The sequence below is a fragment of the Cetorhinus maximus genome, chromosome 31, assembly GCF_964194155.1.
Source record: "Cetorhinus maximus chromosome 31, sCetMax3.hap1.1, whole genome shotgun sequence".
In the NCBI taxonomy this organism is placed as follows: Eukaryota; Metazoa; Chordata; class Chondrichthyes; order Lamniformes; family Cetorhinidae; genus Cetorhinus; species Cetorhinus maximus.
Window position 1 is genome coordinate 5,521,852 of NC_135909.1, and position 18,011 is coordinate 5,539,862.

At 55.5% G+C, this 18,011-nt stretch overlaps 1 protein-coding gene across 1 annotated transcript in view; it reads left to right on the forward strand.

The window, feature by feature from the left end:
• Positions 1–18,011, forward strand: part of nrxn2b (neurexin 2b) — a 1,731,499-nt gene that overhangs the window by 1,526,568 nt on the left and 186,920 nt on the right. The window lies entirely within an intron of this gene.

The window sequence follows — 18,011 nt, forward strand, 5'->3', positions numbered from 1 at the left end:
GGGAGTGCTGCACTGTCAGAGAGTCAGTACTGAGGGAGTGCTGCACTGTCGGAGGGTCACTACTGAGGGAGTGCTGCACTGTCGGAGGGACAGTACTGAGGGAGCGCTGCACTGTCGGAGGGTCAGAACTGAGGGAGTGCTGCACTGTCAGAGGGTCAGTACTGAGGGAGCACTGCACTGTCGGAGGGTCAGTACTGAGGGAGTGCTGCACTGTCCGAGGGTCAGTACTGAGGGAGTGCTGCATTGTCGGAGGGTCAGTACTGAGGGAGTGTTGCACTGTCGGAGGGTCAGTACTGAGGGAGTGCTGCACTGTCAGAGGGTCAGTACTGAGGGAGTGCTGCACTGTCGGAGGGTCAGAACTGAGGGAGTGCTGCACTGTCAGAGGGTCAGTACTGAGGGAGCACTGCACTGTCGGAGGGTCAGTACTGAGGGAGTGCTGCACTGTCCGAGGGTCAGTACTGAGGGAGTGCTGCATTGTCGGAGGGTCAGTACTGAGGGAGTGTTGCACTGTCGGAGGGTCAGTACTGAGGGAGTGCTGCACTGTCAGAGGGTCAGTACTGAGGGAGTGCTGCACTGTCGGAGGGTCAGTACTGAGGGAGTGTTGCACTGTCGGAGGGTCAGTACTGAGGGAGTGCTGCACTGTCGGAGGGTCAGTACTGAGGGAGTGCTGCACTGTCAGAGGGTCAGTACTGAGGGAGTGCTGCACTGTCGGAGGGTCAGTACTGAGGGAGTGTTGCACTGTCGGAGGGTCAGTACTGAGGGAGTGCTGCACTGTCAGAGGTGCCGTCTTTTGGGATAGACGTTAAGCTGAGACGCTGTCTGCCCTCTCGAGTGAAGTCTACATATATTCATGTATCAGAAGCCCACACAGGATTCCAGACTGCGCACAGCACCATCGCGCCCTGTTACAGATGGAGAACTATGTGAGAATATAGGGAAAGGAAGTCAGTCACTGAAGCTGAGCCTGGAACCTTCCAATCTCCAGCTGAGCCCAATCTTTCTCATCCTGTGTTTCATTGCTGGCTGTTAGAATATGTGTCTTTTATTGCACCTTTCACAACCTCACCAGCGCTTTCCAGCCAGTTAAATACTCTTTCAAAGCGCTGAAGTCACTGTTGTAATGTAGGGAATGCAGCAGCCAATTAGCGCACAGCAAGATCCCACAAACAGCAAAGACCCAGATCATCTGTTGTGTTTTTTTTTAGCGATGTTGGGTAAGGAATGAATATTCGCCCCAGGGCAACCGGGAAAGGACTCCCCTCCCCTCCCCTCTCCTCCCCCCCACCCCACCCCCGCTCCTCTTCCAATCGTGGCCGTGGGATCTTCCACGTCCGCCCGGGCGGGATCTCTCAGGGGGAATTGGCCCCGCCCTTTCTCAGCCCACGCGGAGAGCAAAGGTCTCTTCAGCTGAGGGTCGGGGGGGGGTTGGTCTTCCTCGTTTCACGGCCTTGGACCCTTTCCCCAGCTATCACATCGCCCACCGTGTGAGGGGATCAAAACCGGAGGCTAGTGCAGTATACCTGGGGTCCTAGTGGTGCAAGGACAAGATGGCGTGCGTCCCTTTAAGAACATAAGATAAGAAAGAGGAGCAGGAGTGAGGCCACTCGGCCCCTCGAGCCTGCACCGCCATCCAACAAGACCATGGCTGATCTTTGACCTCAACTCCACTTTCCCGCCCTATCCTCCGAATCCCTCAGTGCCCAAAAAAATCTGTCAATCTCGGTCTTGAACATCCTCAATGACTGAGCTCCCCCCAGCCCTCTGGGGTGGAGGGGACTCCAAAGATTCACCAACCCTCTGAGTGAAGAAAATCCTCCTCATCTCGGTCCCAAAATGGCCGTCGCCCTTACCCTGAGACTGTGCCCCCCCACCGTGTTCTAGACTCTTCCAAACCGGGGGGGCAGGAGGGTCATCCCCTCAGTTCTACCCCGTCACACCCTCTCAGAATTCTTGACGTTTCGATGAGATCAACCCTTCGTCTTCGAAACTCCGGGTTCCACTCGCCCTCTCCCAGCGGGACAACACCCTCTCACCCCTTACGGTCGGGATCTTGCATTGCTGTCGGGCTGCCAGTCTCCGCGTTGGCCTGTTGGCGCCGGTTGGGGGGCGGGCGGGCGGCACCCTTGTCCCTGAGCCCGATAGGTTGTGAGTTTGACTCCCGGTGTGGGGAGAGCGGCCGGGGGGGGGTGGGGTCGGGGGAAGGTTGGGGGTTTGTGGTGGGTGGGCGGGGAATGGTGGGGAGGGCGGGAGACAATTAAGAGCCAAAATGAAAAGGGTTGATTCGCGTCTGGCGGGAGGGCGAGGTTGAAGTCTTTCCCCGTGACCTTCCCCACCCCCAAACCGGGTGCCAACCCGCCCGATTCCAGCTCTAACAGGGGCAGGAGGGTGGGTGGGAGATCTCGGTGGGGGAGCAGTTGCCTTCTCGAGGGCATTTAGGGATGGGCAGTAAATACTGGCCTGGCCAGCGATGCCCGCCTCGCAGGGGACTAAGCCAATGAAGCCAGTGGATTCCGCACATTCACCAAACGAGTGGTGAGACTGAGCCCATTATCTAGCTCCTTGTTGTATTCACCCATGAGATGTGGGCGTCGCTGGCCAGGCCAATGTTTATTGCCCATCCCTATTTGCCCCTTGAGGAGGTGTCATCTCTAATGCTTAAGTTTTCCAATTGGTTCCTTCGTTCTGTTGCTCGTTGGCGTTCACTAGACTGAGGAGGATGGGGTGGAGAGGTCAGAATAAGGAGCATAAGGACTGGCATGGACCAGTTGGGCTGAGTGGACACGTATAGTAATTTCTGAATGTAATTCTAAGTCATCTTAAATCCGTGTCCCCTATCCCTGGACCGCCCCCCACCCCCTCAGTCACTGCCGTCCATTCCTATCTACTCTGCCCCTTTCTAACTTCAACCAAATGGGCCTGTCACCTCTTCCATTCCAATGACACCAGTCCCATCCTTGCACCCCGGACAGCATCCCAGTCTGCTGTACCCCTCCGCTACTGCCTCAACACCCTCCACCTGGATTGGGAGTGCGAGGCTGCCCTCCAGCTCTCTCCTCCCTGAGTCAGGAGGCGCTTGGCTCTCAAATCCCACTCCAGCCGATTTTCAACTCAAAGGCCGAGTCGTGTCGCTCCGGCTTTCACAGCCCTGGCAGCGACTACTAGAATCGAAAAGGCACGGAAGGGCTGCGAAAGCTTGGCAGACAATGTCCCTCCCCACCCCCCCCGCCCATCGTCAGGCTGCCTGGGAGAGGCCCAAAGACAAAGAAAGGGGCCAAGAATCGAAATACTTCCCACCCCCACCCCCGCCACCATTTCTGGTAGACTAAATCCCGAGTGTTGATGGTTTAATTTAGTTCCTTCTCTCTCTCCCTCTATCTCTCTCTCTCTCTCTCTCTCCCTCTATCTCTCCCTCTCTCTCTCTCTCTCTCCCTCTATCTCTCCCTCTCTCTCTCTCTCTCTCCCTCTATCTCTCTCTCTCTCTCTCTCCCTCTATCTATCTCTCTCTCTCTCTCCCTCTATCTCTCTCTCCCTCTATCTCTCTCTCTCTCTCTCTCTCCCTCTATCTCTCTCTCTCTCTCTCTCTCCTCTCTCTCTCTCCCTCTATCTCTCTCTCTCTCTCTCCCTCTATCTATCTCTCTCTCTCTCTCCCTCTATCTCTCCCTCTCTCTCTCTCTCCTCTATCTCTCTCTCTCTCTCCCTCTATCTCTCTCTCTTCTCTCTCTCCCTCCATCTCTCTCTCTCCCTCTCTCTCCCTCTCTTTCTCTATCTCTCCCTCTCTCTCTCTCCCTCTATCTCTCTCTCTCTCTCTCCCTCTATCTCTCTCTCTCTCTCCCTCTCTCTCTCTCTCTCCCTCTCTCTCTCTCTATCCCTCTATCTCTCTCTCTCTCTCTCCCTCTATCTCTCTCTCTCTCTCCCTCTATCTCTCTTTCTCTCCCTCTATCTCTCTCTCTCTCTCTCCCTCTCTCTCTCTCTCCCTCTCTCTCTCTATCCCTCTATCTCTCTCTTTCTCTCTCTCCCTCTATCTCTCTCTCTCCCTCTATCTCTCTCTCTCTCCCTCTATCTCCCCCTCTCTCTCTCTCTCTATCCCTCTATCTCTCTCTCTCTCTCTATCCCTCTATCTCTCTCTCTCTCTCTCTCCCTCTATCTCTCTCTCTCTCTCTCCCTCTATCTCCCTCTCTCTCTCTCTCTCTCTACCCCTCTATCTCTCTCTCTCTCTCTCTCCCTCTATCTCTCTCTCTCTCTCTCTCTCCCTCTATCTCTCTCTCTCTCTCTCCCTCTATCTCTCTCTCTCTCTCTCTCTATCTCCCTCTCTCTATCTCTCTCTCTCTGTTAGGCCATACGATAGACCCTGTTTAACACCAACGGTTCGTGACGAGGCAGCTTCAGCAGCGCGACAGCGTAGCCTTGGCCTTCAGGGGTCACCTTACACGTGGTGCTCTCGGTCCGCTGTCTTTCTCGATTCATGGGGCTTCCAGGGCCCCACCCCCACACTCCACCCCCTTTTCGCTCTCCGCCAGGCGCAAGGGGTCCCAGGTAGGGGGTATCGGGGTCACCCCCACCTTCACCTGGGGCAAACCAGGCCTCGAGCTGCGTTCGGCCTGCTTTTTATTTTATTCATTCACAGGGATGTGGGCGTCGCTGGCTGGGCCCAGCTTTTATTGCCCATCCCTAATTGCCCCCTTGAGAAGGTGGGGGGTGAGCCGCCTTTCTTGAGCCGCTGCAGTCCCTGTGGTGTAGGTACACCCACCGTGCTGTTAGGGAGACACCCAAGAAGCTCGACACCATCCAGGACAAAGCAGCCCCGCTTGATTGGCACCCCATCCACAAACATTCACTCCCTCTACCACTGACGCACAGTAGCAGCAGTGTGTGTACCATCTACAAGATGCACTGCAGCAACTCACCAAGGCTCCTTCGACAGCACCTTCCAAACCCACGACCGCTACCACCTAGAAGGACAAGGGCACCAGACACATGGGGACACCACCACCTGCAAGTTCCCCTCCGAGCCACTCACCATCCTGACTTGGAAATATATCGGCCGTTCCTTCACTGTCGCTGGGTCACAATCCTGGGACTCCTTCCCTAACAGCACGGTGGGTGTACCTACACCACAGGGGACTGCAGCGGCTCAAGAAGGCAGCTCACCCCCACCTTCTCAAGGGGGCAATTAGGGATGGGCAATAAATGCTGGGCCCAGCCAGCGACGCCAGCATCCCATGAAAAAATTTTTAAAGAGATAGTCAAGCAGTCTTGAGGGGCAGAATGGCCTCCTCCCACTTCCACTGTTACTGCGCAACCCTGAAGGGTTGGTAAGTCTCGGGCAGGAAGCACTTGGTTATCACAGACCCGGGGCAACCTGGATAGCCCTGTCCACTCGCTCAGTAGGGGTTGGTAATTGGAGGAGGGGGGGAGAGCGCTAGTCTGTCCACTCACCTCCCAACTACGGTCTAACGTCGCGGAAGACAAACAAATTCAATTTGCGATTTATTCTAATTGAATCTGCCGTCTCCAAATGATCCTGTGTTTATCACACCGCCCGGGGCTTTGGCTGATCCGGAGCTCCTCCACTCGACAACTGCACTGAATAATCACAGGCCTGATTTAAATTTCACCTGCACTCTGCTCAACGCAAGAGATGGGGAGCTGCTCCCCCATGGAGCTTAGTATAGATCCACATCCCTCCCTGGCCTTGTACTGCCCCTCCCTATCTCCGTAACCTCTTCCAGCCCCTACACCCCCTCCTATCTCCGTAACCTCTTCCAGCCCCTACACCCCCTCCATATCTCTGTAACCTCCTCCAGCCCCTACACCCCCTCCCTATCTCCGTAACCTCTTCCAGCCCCTACAACTCTCCCTATCTCTGTAACCTCCTCCAGCCCCTACAAACCTCCCTATCTCTGTAACCTCCTCCAGCCCCTACACCCCTCCCTATCTCTGTAACCTCCTCCAGCCCCTACAACCCTCCCTATCTCTGTAACCTCCTCCAGCCCCTACATCCCTCCCTATCTCTGTAACCTCCTCCAGCCCCTACACCCCCTCCCTATCTCTGTAACCTCCTCCAGCCCCTACAACCCTCCCTATCTCTGTAACCTCCTCCAGTCCCTACAACTCTCCCTATCTCTGTAACCTCCTCCAGCCCCTACAACACTCCCTATCTCTGTAACCTCCTCCAGCCCCTACATCCCTCCCTATCTCTGTAACCTCCTCCAGTCCCTACAACTCTCCCTATCTCTGTAACCTCCTCCAGCCCCTACAAACCTCCCTATCTCTGTAACCTCCTCCAGCCCCTACACCCCTCCCTATCTCTGTAACCTCCTCCAGCCCCTAAGATCTCTGCGCCCCCCAAATAGCGGACTCTAGCACACACCCAATTTCCATCACTCCCTGACTGGCGGCCGTGCCTTCAACTGCCCTGGTCCTGAGGCCTGGAATTCCCTCCCTAAATCTCTCCACCTCTCTCTCTCTCTCTTTCTCTCTTTTTTTTTCTGTCTCTCTCCCTCCCTCCTTAAGACGCTCCTTAAATCCAACCTCTTCGGCCACTCTGTATCTACACCATCCCCTGGCACTACTGTCCTCTGAACAGTGAAATACTCGTCTCCCATTCACCTCTGAAGGCTTCGCTTATGTGCCCAGTGCCCCTGGTTTGGCTGGGAGCGCCGTCGCGTTGGCGTAGGGTGGCAGCTGCCCTGGTCTGGGGGTGTGCGTCGACATCATTGGGCTCATTAAAAATCACCATTATCGGCGAGTTTTGGTCTTGTGCCAAGCTCTTTGGCTGCCTGTGCCTCGCTCAGGAGTGGCACAGAGCCAGCTCTACCTGCTTCCAAGTCACTTTCAGGGACACAAGCTGTCTCGTTCCTGGCATCACGACAGGTGACAGCTTCACTAAGACTTCATTGGCCCTACGCGTTGGCTCTGGGGCGCCTGAGAGTTGTGAAAGGTGTCGTCGAGATGCTTGTTCTGTGATGGTGCCCGGCACAGCTGTGACTTATCAGGCCTGGGCGGGCTATCCTACATTAATTATATTATCTTCTCTGTACTGATCCTGGTCTCGCCCACAAGTGTAAACATCTCCACGTCTACCCATATTGAAACGTTTCATCACCTCTCACAGCTAGGCCTCATCCGGAGCACTGCGTCCAGTTCCGGGCGCCATACTTGAGGAAGGATGTGAAGGCGTTGGACAGAGTACAGAGGAGATTCACAGGAATGATTCCCGGGATGAAGAACTGTAGCTATGAGGAGAGATTGGAGAGGTTGAGACTGTTTTCCTTGGAGAAAAGAAGGCTGAGAGGAGACTTGATAGAGGCAGTCAAGATCCTGAGGGGTTTGGACAGGGTAAATAGTGAGGAACTGTTCCCACGCAAGGGGGCACCAAGAACTAGAGGGCACGGATTCAAAATAATTGGCCGAAACAGTGAATGTGATGTGGGGAAAATTTTTTCACCCAGAGGGTGGTTGGAGTCTGGAACAGACTACATGAGAGGGTGGTGGAGGCAGGTTCGATCGAGGTATTCGGAAGGGAATTGGGTGGCTACCTGAAAAGAGGGAACGCGCAGGGTTACGGGGACGAGGGAGGGGAGCGGGTCGAGGTGGGACACTCTTTCACCGAGCCACTGCAGAGCCGACGGGCCGAGTGGCCTCCTTCTGCGCGGTAAGGAGCCTGCGACCCCGCGACAACTTTACCACCCCGGTCGGGACACCTCTCGGCGTTCCCTTCTCTCCAGAAACAAGCCCCTGACCTGTTCGACCTTGCCTGATATAACCGCCCGCTTCTGGGATCGTCCTGGGAAATCTCGCCCTCCCCACCTCTCCCCCCACCCCCCCCACCTCCCCTCCACCACCCCCCCCGCCACCGTCTTGATTTGCAGTGACTTGATTCGGAGGAACGGAAAATCGGGAATACTTTCTCCGGGCGATTTTAAGAACAAGCGGCCATGGAGTGACGCCTTTGTGAAAAAAGAGAGAGAGAGGGAGACCAAGAACGAAGAGCGAAACCCTTACCCACGTCCCAGGCAGGACTTGATCAGGCATCGGCAACAGATCCTGCCGGCGTTCGTGCCACCAACGATCTGTCTTACTCAGCGGCACAAGAGGAGATTGTGCGCCTGTGTACGTGACAATCTCCCGGCACTTTGGAGAAATGGCTTCAGTCCAAAAACTAGGCCGCGATTGTGGGTGAGGTTCCTGAGCCGCTTGTCGGCCTTCCTGAGAGAGAGAGAGAGAGAGAGAGAGAGAGCGAGCGGGACTGGGGAGGCGGAGAGAGACTGGTCCAGCGAACCCGGTGCACCGCGCCCCTCATTTGCCGCTGGAGCGTTGAGAAGGCTTTTCCTGCCTCTCTCCCTTCCTCGGGACGTGGGCAAGGCCTGGCGCGAGTTGCCCGACCCTAATTGCCCCCCTCAAGCCCGGGCCGGCCCCCTGGACCATTTCGGAGGGCAGCTAAGAGCCGACCGTGGGTCTGGAGTCAGGAGCGCACGTCGCCCCTCAGTCTTCTCTGCTCCAACGAAAACAACCCAAGTCTATCCAACCTCTCTTCATAACTTAAATGTTTCATCCCAGGCAACATCCTGGTGAATCTCCTCTGCACCCTCTCCAGTGCAATCACATCCTTCCTATAATGTGGCGACCAGAACTGCGCACAGTACTCCAGCTGTGACCTCACCAAGGTTCTATACAACTCCAACATGACCTTCCTACTTTTGTAATCTATGCCTCAATTGATAAAGGCAATTTTAATTCGTGTGAAGGGTCATCTGATCTGAACCGTGTTTTGTGAGGGGATATTTCGGCTTGGCGGAGGTTTGTGGGTGGGGGGTCTGCTTTTCCAGAGAGTGCTCATTACTTTGACCTCACCTTGCAGCGCGAGCGCTAAAATATGATTAGGACCCCAGCGGAGTCCCCACTTAAAGATTCCTCAGAGTCCGACCTGTGACCTCGGTGTTCGCCAAAGCCCCTGCGAAAATCCTTCAACCTGATTTCACCAAGAGGCCCCTCGACTCTCAAAACTATTCGTTTCCATGTTGGCAGGAAATTGGAGAGCCAGCCCAAGTACCCGACATCGCCCCCTCTCTCCCCCCACCTCCCACCCCCGCAGAGGGACCCTGGCCACAGACCCCTCGTTCACCTCCCCCACCCCCACCTCCACCCCGTCACGCAGATACCTCGACAAACCAGCCCTGAGCTGTCCAGCACATTCCCCGAGAGTTACTGAACACTGTCGCCCCCTCCCACAATGTTACTGAACCCCGTCACCCCTCCCACAATGTTACCGAACCTCGTCACCCCCTCCCACAATGTTACTGAGCCCCGTCACCCCCTCCCACAATGTTACTGAGCCCCGTCACCCCTCCCACAATGTTACTCAGCCCCGTCACCCCTCCCACAATGTTACTGAGCCCCGTCACCCCTCCCACAATGTTACTGAGCCCCGTCACCCCTCCCACAATGTTACTGAGCCCCGTCACCCCTCCCACAATGTTACTGAGTCCCGTCACCCTTCCCACAATGTTACTGAGCCCCGTCACCCCTCCCACAATGTTACTGAACCCCGTCACCCCTCCCACAATGTTACTGAGCCCCGTCACCCCTCCCACAATGTTACTCAACCCCGTCACCCCCTCCCACAATGTTACTAAACCACGTCACCCCTCCCACAATGTTACTAAACCCTGTGACCCCTGCCACAATGTTACTAAACCTTGTGACCCTTCCCACAATGTTACTAAACCTTGTGAGTGCCTCCCACAATGTTACTAAACCCTGTGACCTCTCCCACAATGTTACTAAACCATGTGACGCCTTCCACAATGTTTCTAAACCCGCGAGTGCCTCCCACAAAGTTACTAAACCCTGTGACTCCTCCCACAATGTTACTAAACCCTGAGACCCCTCCCACAATGTTACTGAACCCTGTGAATACCAACCACAATGTTACTAAACCCCGTGAGTTCCTTCCACAGTATTATTAAACCCCGTGACCCCTCCCACAATGTTACTAAATCCTGTGACCCCCCCTCACAATGTTATTAAACCCTGTGACCCCTCCCAGATTGTTACTAAACCCTGTGAGTGCCTCCCACAATGTTACTAAACCATGTGACCTCTCCCACAATGTTGCTAAACCCTGAGACCCCTCCCACAACATTACTAAACCCTTTGAGTACCTCCCACAAAATTACTAAACCTGTGATTCCTCCCAGAATGTTACTAAACCCTGTGACCCCTCCCACAATGTTACTAAAACTTCCACAATGTTAATAACCCTGTGACCCCTCCCACAATGTTACTAAACCCGGTGAGTACCTTGTGCAATGTTACTAAATCCTGTGAGTATCTCCCACAATGTTACTAAACCTTGTAACCCCCTCCCACAATGTTATTAAACCCTATCAGTACTTCCCACAATGTTACTAAACCCTGTGACCCCTCCCACAATGTTACTAAACCCTGTGACCTCTCCCACAATGTTACTAAAACCTATGACACCCCCCCACAATGTTACTAAACCCTGTGAGTACCTCCCACAATGTTACTAAACCCCATAGCCCCTCCCACAATGTTACTAAACCCTGTGAGTGCCTCCCACAATGTTACTAAACACTATGATTCCCTCCATAATGTTATTAAACCCTGAGAGTACTTCCCATAATGTTATTAAACCTCGTATCTCCCACAATGTTACTAAACCCCGCGAGTACTTCCCACAATGTTACTAAACCCTGTGATTTCTTCCCACAATGTTACTAAACCCTGTGAGTACTTCCCACAACGTTAAATAAACCCTGTGACCCTTCCCACAATGCTGCTAAGCTGCGTGACCCCTCCCACAAATATTTTAATGATGCGGGGACAGCAATGCCACACACCAGATGGGATAGCCCAGCTGATACAGTCCACACAGGCCCTGTCTATTCGTGGGCCTGTCTGTTATAGGGCTGCCCTTTATAGACCCTCCCTTTATAGACCCTCCCTTCATAGACTCGCTGTTTATAGACTCTGTCCTTCATAGACCCTCCCATAATAAACAGCCCTTTACAGACTCGCCCTCTTTGGACCCTTGTTTTTTAGAAAAACACTTTATACACCCCACCCATTATAGACTCCGCCCTTTAGAGACCCGTCCTTCATAGACCCAGCCCTTTATAGACCCAGCCCTTTATAGACTGCCCCATCATACACCCACTCTTTACAGCCCCGCCTCTGATAGACTCCGCCCTTTACAGACCCCCTCCCCCTTTGTAGATCCCACCTTTTATAGACTCCGCCCTTTATAGACTCCGCCCTTTATGGATCCGTCCTTATTAGACCCGCCCATTATAGACCCACAATTACGGACCCACCCTTTATAAACCCTGTCCTTTATAGACCCGCCCTCATTAGACACACCCATTATAGACACCACCCATTATAGACTCCACCCATTATAGACTCCACCCATTATAGACTCCATCCTTTATAGACCCGCCCTTATTAGACACACCCATTATAGACTCCACCCATTATAGACTCCACCCATTATAGACTCCATCCTTTATAGACCCGCCCTTATTAGACACACCCATTATAGACTCCACCCATTATAGACCCGCCCTTACTAGACACACCCATTATAGACTCCACCCATTATAGACTCCACCCATTATAGACCCACCCTTATTAGACACACCCATTATAGACTCCACCCATTATAGATTCCACCCATTATAGACTCCACCCATTATAGACTCCACCCATTATAGACCCGCCCTTATTAGACACACCCATTATAGACTCCACCCATTATAGACTCCACCCATTATAGACCCGCCCTTATTAGACACACCCATTATAGACTCCACCCATTATAGACTCCACCCATTATAGACTCCACCCATTATATACCTGCCCTTATTAGACACACCCATTATAGACTCCACCCATTATAGACTCCACCCACTATAGACCCACCCTTTATGGACCCGCCCTTATTAGACCCACCCTTTACAGACCCGCCCTGAACAGATCCTGGCCTTTATAAACCCCAGGCATTGTAGACCCTGCCCATTTTTGATCCCCTCATTAGAGACCCCACCCTCTATTAGACTTCTTCTACTTTGGGGATGGGATATTGATCCACGTGTATAAATTTGTCTCTGGGTCAATTGTTGCTGATGTGCCGGGTCACAATTAAATCCTCAAATCATCGCTGTGAACTGGACAATGTTATACCGTGAAACGTTCGTCAACCCCCGTATGTCAGCAGGAAAACAAAATGGCGAAAGATAGAGGCCCTCGGCAGGGAGGGCTGTGCCCGTGGGAAAATCTCGATGCTTTTGGGGTTCAGAGAGAGGGCGCAGAGCGGAGGGAGAGCAGGCCGGCTACGGGGAGGACTCTGGAACTGGAGAGGGACGAGAGAGGGAGATGGACACCTGAACGCACGAGAACCCACCAGAAAGAGGCGAGAGAAGCTAAACCCTTTAGAAAACCCGGGTTAGGCCTCAGGCCTCAGCTGGAGCGTTGCGCCCCACTCTGGGCCCCGCACTTTGGGGAGGACGTCAAGGTCCTGGGAGAGGGTGCGGGAGGGAGATTTACCGGCATGGAACGGGACCGGGGACGAGGGGACTTCCGTTCATGCGGAGAGACTGGAGAAGCCGGGATTGTTCTCCTCAGAGCGGCGAAGGTTAAGGGGGCGACTTAATCGGGGCGTTCAACACCCTGAGCGATAGACTAAATAAGGAGAAACTGTTTCCAGCGGCGGGAGGGTCGGTAACCAGAGGGGACACAGATTGAAGAGAATCGGCTAAAGAACCAGAGGGTGGGAGATGAGGAGAATTTTTTTTAACACAGCGAGTTGTTGTGATCTGGAAGGCGCTGCCTGAAAGGGCGGTGGAAGCAGATTCAATAGGAACTTTCCAGAAGGGGAATTGGATAAATACTCGAAGGGGAAAAATTTGCAGGGCTGTGGGGGAAAGTGCGAGGGGGTGGGTGGGGCGGTGTGCAGGGACTAATTGGATAATGCTTTCAAAGAGCTGGCACAGGCGCAATGGGCCGAATGGCCTCCTTCGGCGGGGCGAGGAGCTACGCAAGGCGCGCAATCAGTTTTCCACTGGCCTTCCCTCGCCAAGGGTGCGAGAGGTCCCTCAAAACTCCCTCTCCACCCCCCACTCTCCCCCGGGGTTCGGGAGCGGGATTCAGAGCTGCATGTGTCACCCCGCCTCTGCGATGGTCTGGAGACACGGCTTGTGTGACCTCGGGAGGTCACTCCCACCCCTGGCCCACCGCCAGCCGCCCCCCCAACCCTGGCCGCGCTAAGATGGAGGAATGACCCCCTCGCCGCGGTAGAGGTCACCGCTGACTGCAAACCAGGCTGCCTGCCTGTGTCTCTATTCCAATCCCCGAACTGAAGCAAATATAGCCCCTGAGGGAGCTCACTGAAGCATGACGGGCTGATAGACTCGAGTCGTCAGGTTGGTATTCTCGAGGGCACCTCGGGCCCTCTCCCCCTCCCCGCTGACCTCCCCCCCAACCCCCCCATTGCATTCAGAGGCCTCCCAGCCCCCAACCACCCACCGCCCGCCAAACGAAAGATCACCAATCGCTGCCCGTGCAGAGCGCGGGGTTTTACCGGCCTGACGGAGACTGAGGCTCTGGTCAAGGTGCCATCTAGTTCGGAGTGATCGCTCTGACAGGGCTTCCCGGCAAGAGGAGCGGGGTGAGCTCCATTCCTCTCTTTTTTCGCCTCGTTCCCCCCCTCATGAGGAACGCCTCGCCTCCCCACCGCCGCCCAACACCCCCCCTTCACACCCCAGACCACCCCCTCCCGGTCACCCTCCCTACGTCAGCCCTCGACCGCACACGGGTCAGGTTGGGCCAGACTCTTGCCCTCGTTTTCCAGTCTGCCCGCGGCCTCCCTCCCTATCCCCCCTAACCTCCTCCGGCCCCCACATCCCTCCGCGATCCCTGCGCTCCTCCCATTCCGGCCGCTTGAGCATTCCCTCCCCCCCACCCCGCATTTTAATCGCGCCACTGTTGACGTCCGTGCCCTCAGCTGCCGGGACCCAGAGCTGCGGGATTCCCTCCCTGAACCCCCTTCGCCTCTCCCTCCACCGTCAACGCGCTCCTTAAAACCGACGCCACTCACTGATATTTCAGTCGCCTGGCCTCATATCAGCTTAAGTGTCTCAGGGTCAAGTTCTGTTTGACAGAGCAGACAGGGGCTTGGGATAACGTGGAATATAGTCCAGCCGGACACTCTTATTGCCAGTACTGAGGGAGTGCTGCACTGTCAGAGGGCCAATACTGAGGGAGTGCTGCACTGTCAGAGGGGCAGTACTGAGGGAGTGCTGCATTGTCAGGGGATCAGTACTGAGGGAGCGCTGCACTGTCAGTAGGTCAGTACTGAGGGAGGGCTGCACTGTCGGCGGGTAAGTACTGAGGGAGTGCTGCACTATCGGAGGGTCAGTACTGAGGGAGTGCTGCACTGTCAGAGGGCCAATACTGAGGGAGTGATGCACTGTCAGTAGGTCAGTACTGAGGGAGGGCTGCACTATCGGAGGGTCAGTACTGAGGGAGGGCTGCACTGTCGGCGGGTAAGTACTGAGGGAGTGCTGCACTATCGGAGGGTCAGTGCTGAGGGAGTGCTGCACTGTTGTAGGGTCAGTACTGAGGGAATGCTGCACTGTTGGAGGGTCAGTACTGAGGGAGTGATGCACTGTCAGAGGGCCAATACTGAGGGAGTGCTGCACTGTCTGAGGGTCAGTACTGAGGGAGTGCTGCACTGTCAGAGGGCCAATACTGAGAGAGTGCTGCACTGTCGGCGGGTCAGTACTGAGGGAGTGCTGCATTGTCAGGGGATCAGTACTGAGGGAGTGCTGCACTGTCAGGGGATCAGTACTGAGGGAGTGCTGCACTGTCAGAGGGCCAATACTGAGAGAGTGCTGCACTGTTGGAGGGTCAGTACCGAGGGAGTGCTGCACTGTCGGAGGGTCAGTACTGAGGGAGTGCTGCACTGTCGGAGGGTCAGTGCTGAGGGAGTGCTGCACTGTCGGAGGGTCAGTACTGAGGGAGTGCTGCACTGTCAGGGGATCAGTACTGAGGGAGTGCTGCACTGTCGGAGGGGCAGTACTGAGGGAGTGCTGCACTGTCGGAGGGTCAGTACTGAGGGAGTGCTGCACTGTTGGAGGGTCAGTACCGAGGGAGTGCTGCACTGTCGGAGGGTCAGTACTGAGGGAGTGCTGCACTGTCGGAGGGTCAGTACTGAGGGAGTGCTGCACTGTCGGAGGGTCAGTACTGAGGGAGCGCTGCACTGTCTGAGGGTCAGTACTGAGGGAGTGCTGCACTGTCGGAGGGTCAGTACTGATGGAGTGCTGCACTGTTGGAGGGTCAGTACTGAGGGAGTGCTGCACTGTCTGAGGGTCAGTACTGAGGGAGTGCTGCACTGTCAGAGGGTCAGTACTGATGGAGTGCTGCACTGTCGGAGGGTCAGTACTGAGGGAGTGCTGCACTGTCGGTGAGTCAGTACTGAGGGAGATTTAATCGAGGCGTTCAAAATCATGAGGTGTTTGGATAGAGTAAATATGGAGAAACTGTTCCCAGTGGCAGGGAGGGTCGGTAACCAGAGGGGACACAGATTGAAGAGAATCGGTAAAAGAACGAGAGGGTGGGAGATGAGGAGAATTTTTTTTTTACACAGCGAGTTGTTGTGATCTGGAAGGCGCTGCCTGAAAGGGCGGCGGAAGCAGATTCAATAGGAACTTTCCAGAAGGGGAATTGGATAAATACCTGAAGGGGAAAAGATTTTTTACAGAGATGCAGAGAGCAGGGAGTGGGACTAACTGTGTCAGCACATGCGCGTTGGGCAGAATGGCCTCTTACGCGCTGGAAGGTTCCAATGACAGCGCTCAGCAAAAGGACTTTCAAAGTTTCCTTTTCAAGGGGGAGTTTTTTAAAATTCATTTGTGCTTGAGATGCGGACATCGCTGGCTGGGCCCAGCATTTATCGCCCCGTCCCTAATTGCCCCCTTGAGAAGGTGGGGGGTGAGCCGCCTTCTTGAGCCGCTGCAGTCCCTGTGGTGTAGGTGCACCCACAGCGCTGTTAGGGAGGGAGTTCCAGGATTTTGACCCAGCGACAGTGATGGCCCTAAGGTTAGATATAACCACCCTCGCCTGACAACCCCACTGCGCTCTGCGACCAGCACCAGCTGCGCCCCTGAGGCTATCCACGTCTGTCAGCATCAAAACACATTTAATTATCCGTAAACGATTACACTGATTGAATCACCCACAGGCAGCCAGTCGGACATTAACCCTTAACGGACTGGAATACGGTGCTGGGTTTTAAGGAGTGACTTAAAGGAGAGAGAGAGAGAGAGCGAGAGAGAGAGAGGGAGGTGGGAGAGGTTTAGGGAGGGAATTCCAGAGCTTAGGGCCTCCCCCCCTCCCCGCCTCAGGCAGCTGAAGGCCCGGCTGCCCAATGGTGGGAAATCGGGGGACGTTCGAGAGGCCGGAATCGGAGGAGTGCAGAGATTCCGGAGGGCGTGTCGGTTTCGGAGGAGGCCGCAGAGAGATAAGGAGGAGGCGAGAAGGCGGAGAGCTGGAGATTTGTCTGCCCGCCCGGAGTGGGGGCGGTGGGGCGGGGGTGGTGGGGAGCCCAGCCACGAATTGCAGGGCCAGACCCCTCGGTGTGCGGGGTACGGGGTAGGGGGCGGGGTTGGGGGTGTGGGGTGGGGGGAGGCGGGCAGGATTTTCTCCAGGACTTTGGCGGGCGCAGGCCTGCCGGACGCCCAGCTCCTGGTCCACCCCTGACTGTGCCAGCAGCCCGCACCCTCGCCATCCCCTGCTGGAGCCCCCGGTGGCCGTAGGGAGGGTTCGGGGACGTGGGTGGGGTGCAGGACAGCTGGAGCACGCACCCCCAACTGCACCCACCCACCCCCTCCATCCCAGCTACACTGACTGTTGCTTGGATGGCTCCAACCCGGGGCATTGAGGGGCGGACTATTTGACTGTGGCGTGCATCGTTCCCGCCCACCTTCCAGCGACTGAGAGCTTTTGGTGGGGGTGGTGGGGCAAAGCTGGCTGACTTTTGGGGCTGGGAGGGGGGGCAGCGGACACCAGGCGGGACACAGGGCGATGTTGCAAGCAAGGCCTAGCGAGCCCGGGTGGGGTGGGCCGGGTGGTCGGTGGGGGGTGGGGGGGTAGAGGGGAGGCTGAGGCCAGCTCGGGGGTCCCGGGCGTAGCCGTTGCGCTGACATCGCCCAAGATTCAGGCACTCGCTAGCCCGAAGCAGGAGATCGCCAGCCCCTCAGGGCAGGGAGTGCGACGCGTGCTAATCCGATCATTAGGGAGCAGCGAGAGACGTCTGTATTTCAGACCCAGAAAGCGCCACGTCTCTCCTCCCTTTTCGCTGAAAGGATCATCCTCGGGAGCTGTGGCGCTTTTCGGAGATTGGGAAAGGAGGCGCGTTGGTTGGTGGCTGGGGTCCCCCTGGAACAGGGACCAAGGCAAACTGCCGACAGCTGGGAATCCAGTCCAGGCCTGCAGTGTCAGAAGGAGAATGGGGACATCAGCAATGAATCAGGATTAGACCAGGCCTGCATTAGGAGCTGACACTGGGGGGTTTTTCAAGCAGTAAAAGGGAAGCGTTTATAAACTGGCTCCCCACCACCAGCACGGGCCAGCCTGCTAAATTCGCCAGCCCCCTTTGACTCCGTGGAGACGACAAAGGGTGGTTAAGGTCCCCCTTGGAGTCTCGCTGGGAGAAGTGAGTTCTATTAACGTAGAAACATAGAAACTAGGAGCGGGAGGAGGCCATTCGGCCCTTCGAGCCTGCTCCGCCATTCAATAGGATTGTGGATGACCATCCAACTCAATAACCTGCTCCCGCTTTCTCCCCATGTCCTTTGATCCCTTTCGCCCCCCCCCAAGAACTCTATCTAACTCCTTCTTGGAAACATACAATGTTTTGGCCTCAGCTACTTTCTGTGGTAGCGAATTCCACTCTCTGGGTGAAGAAATTTCTCCTCATCTCAGTCCTA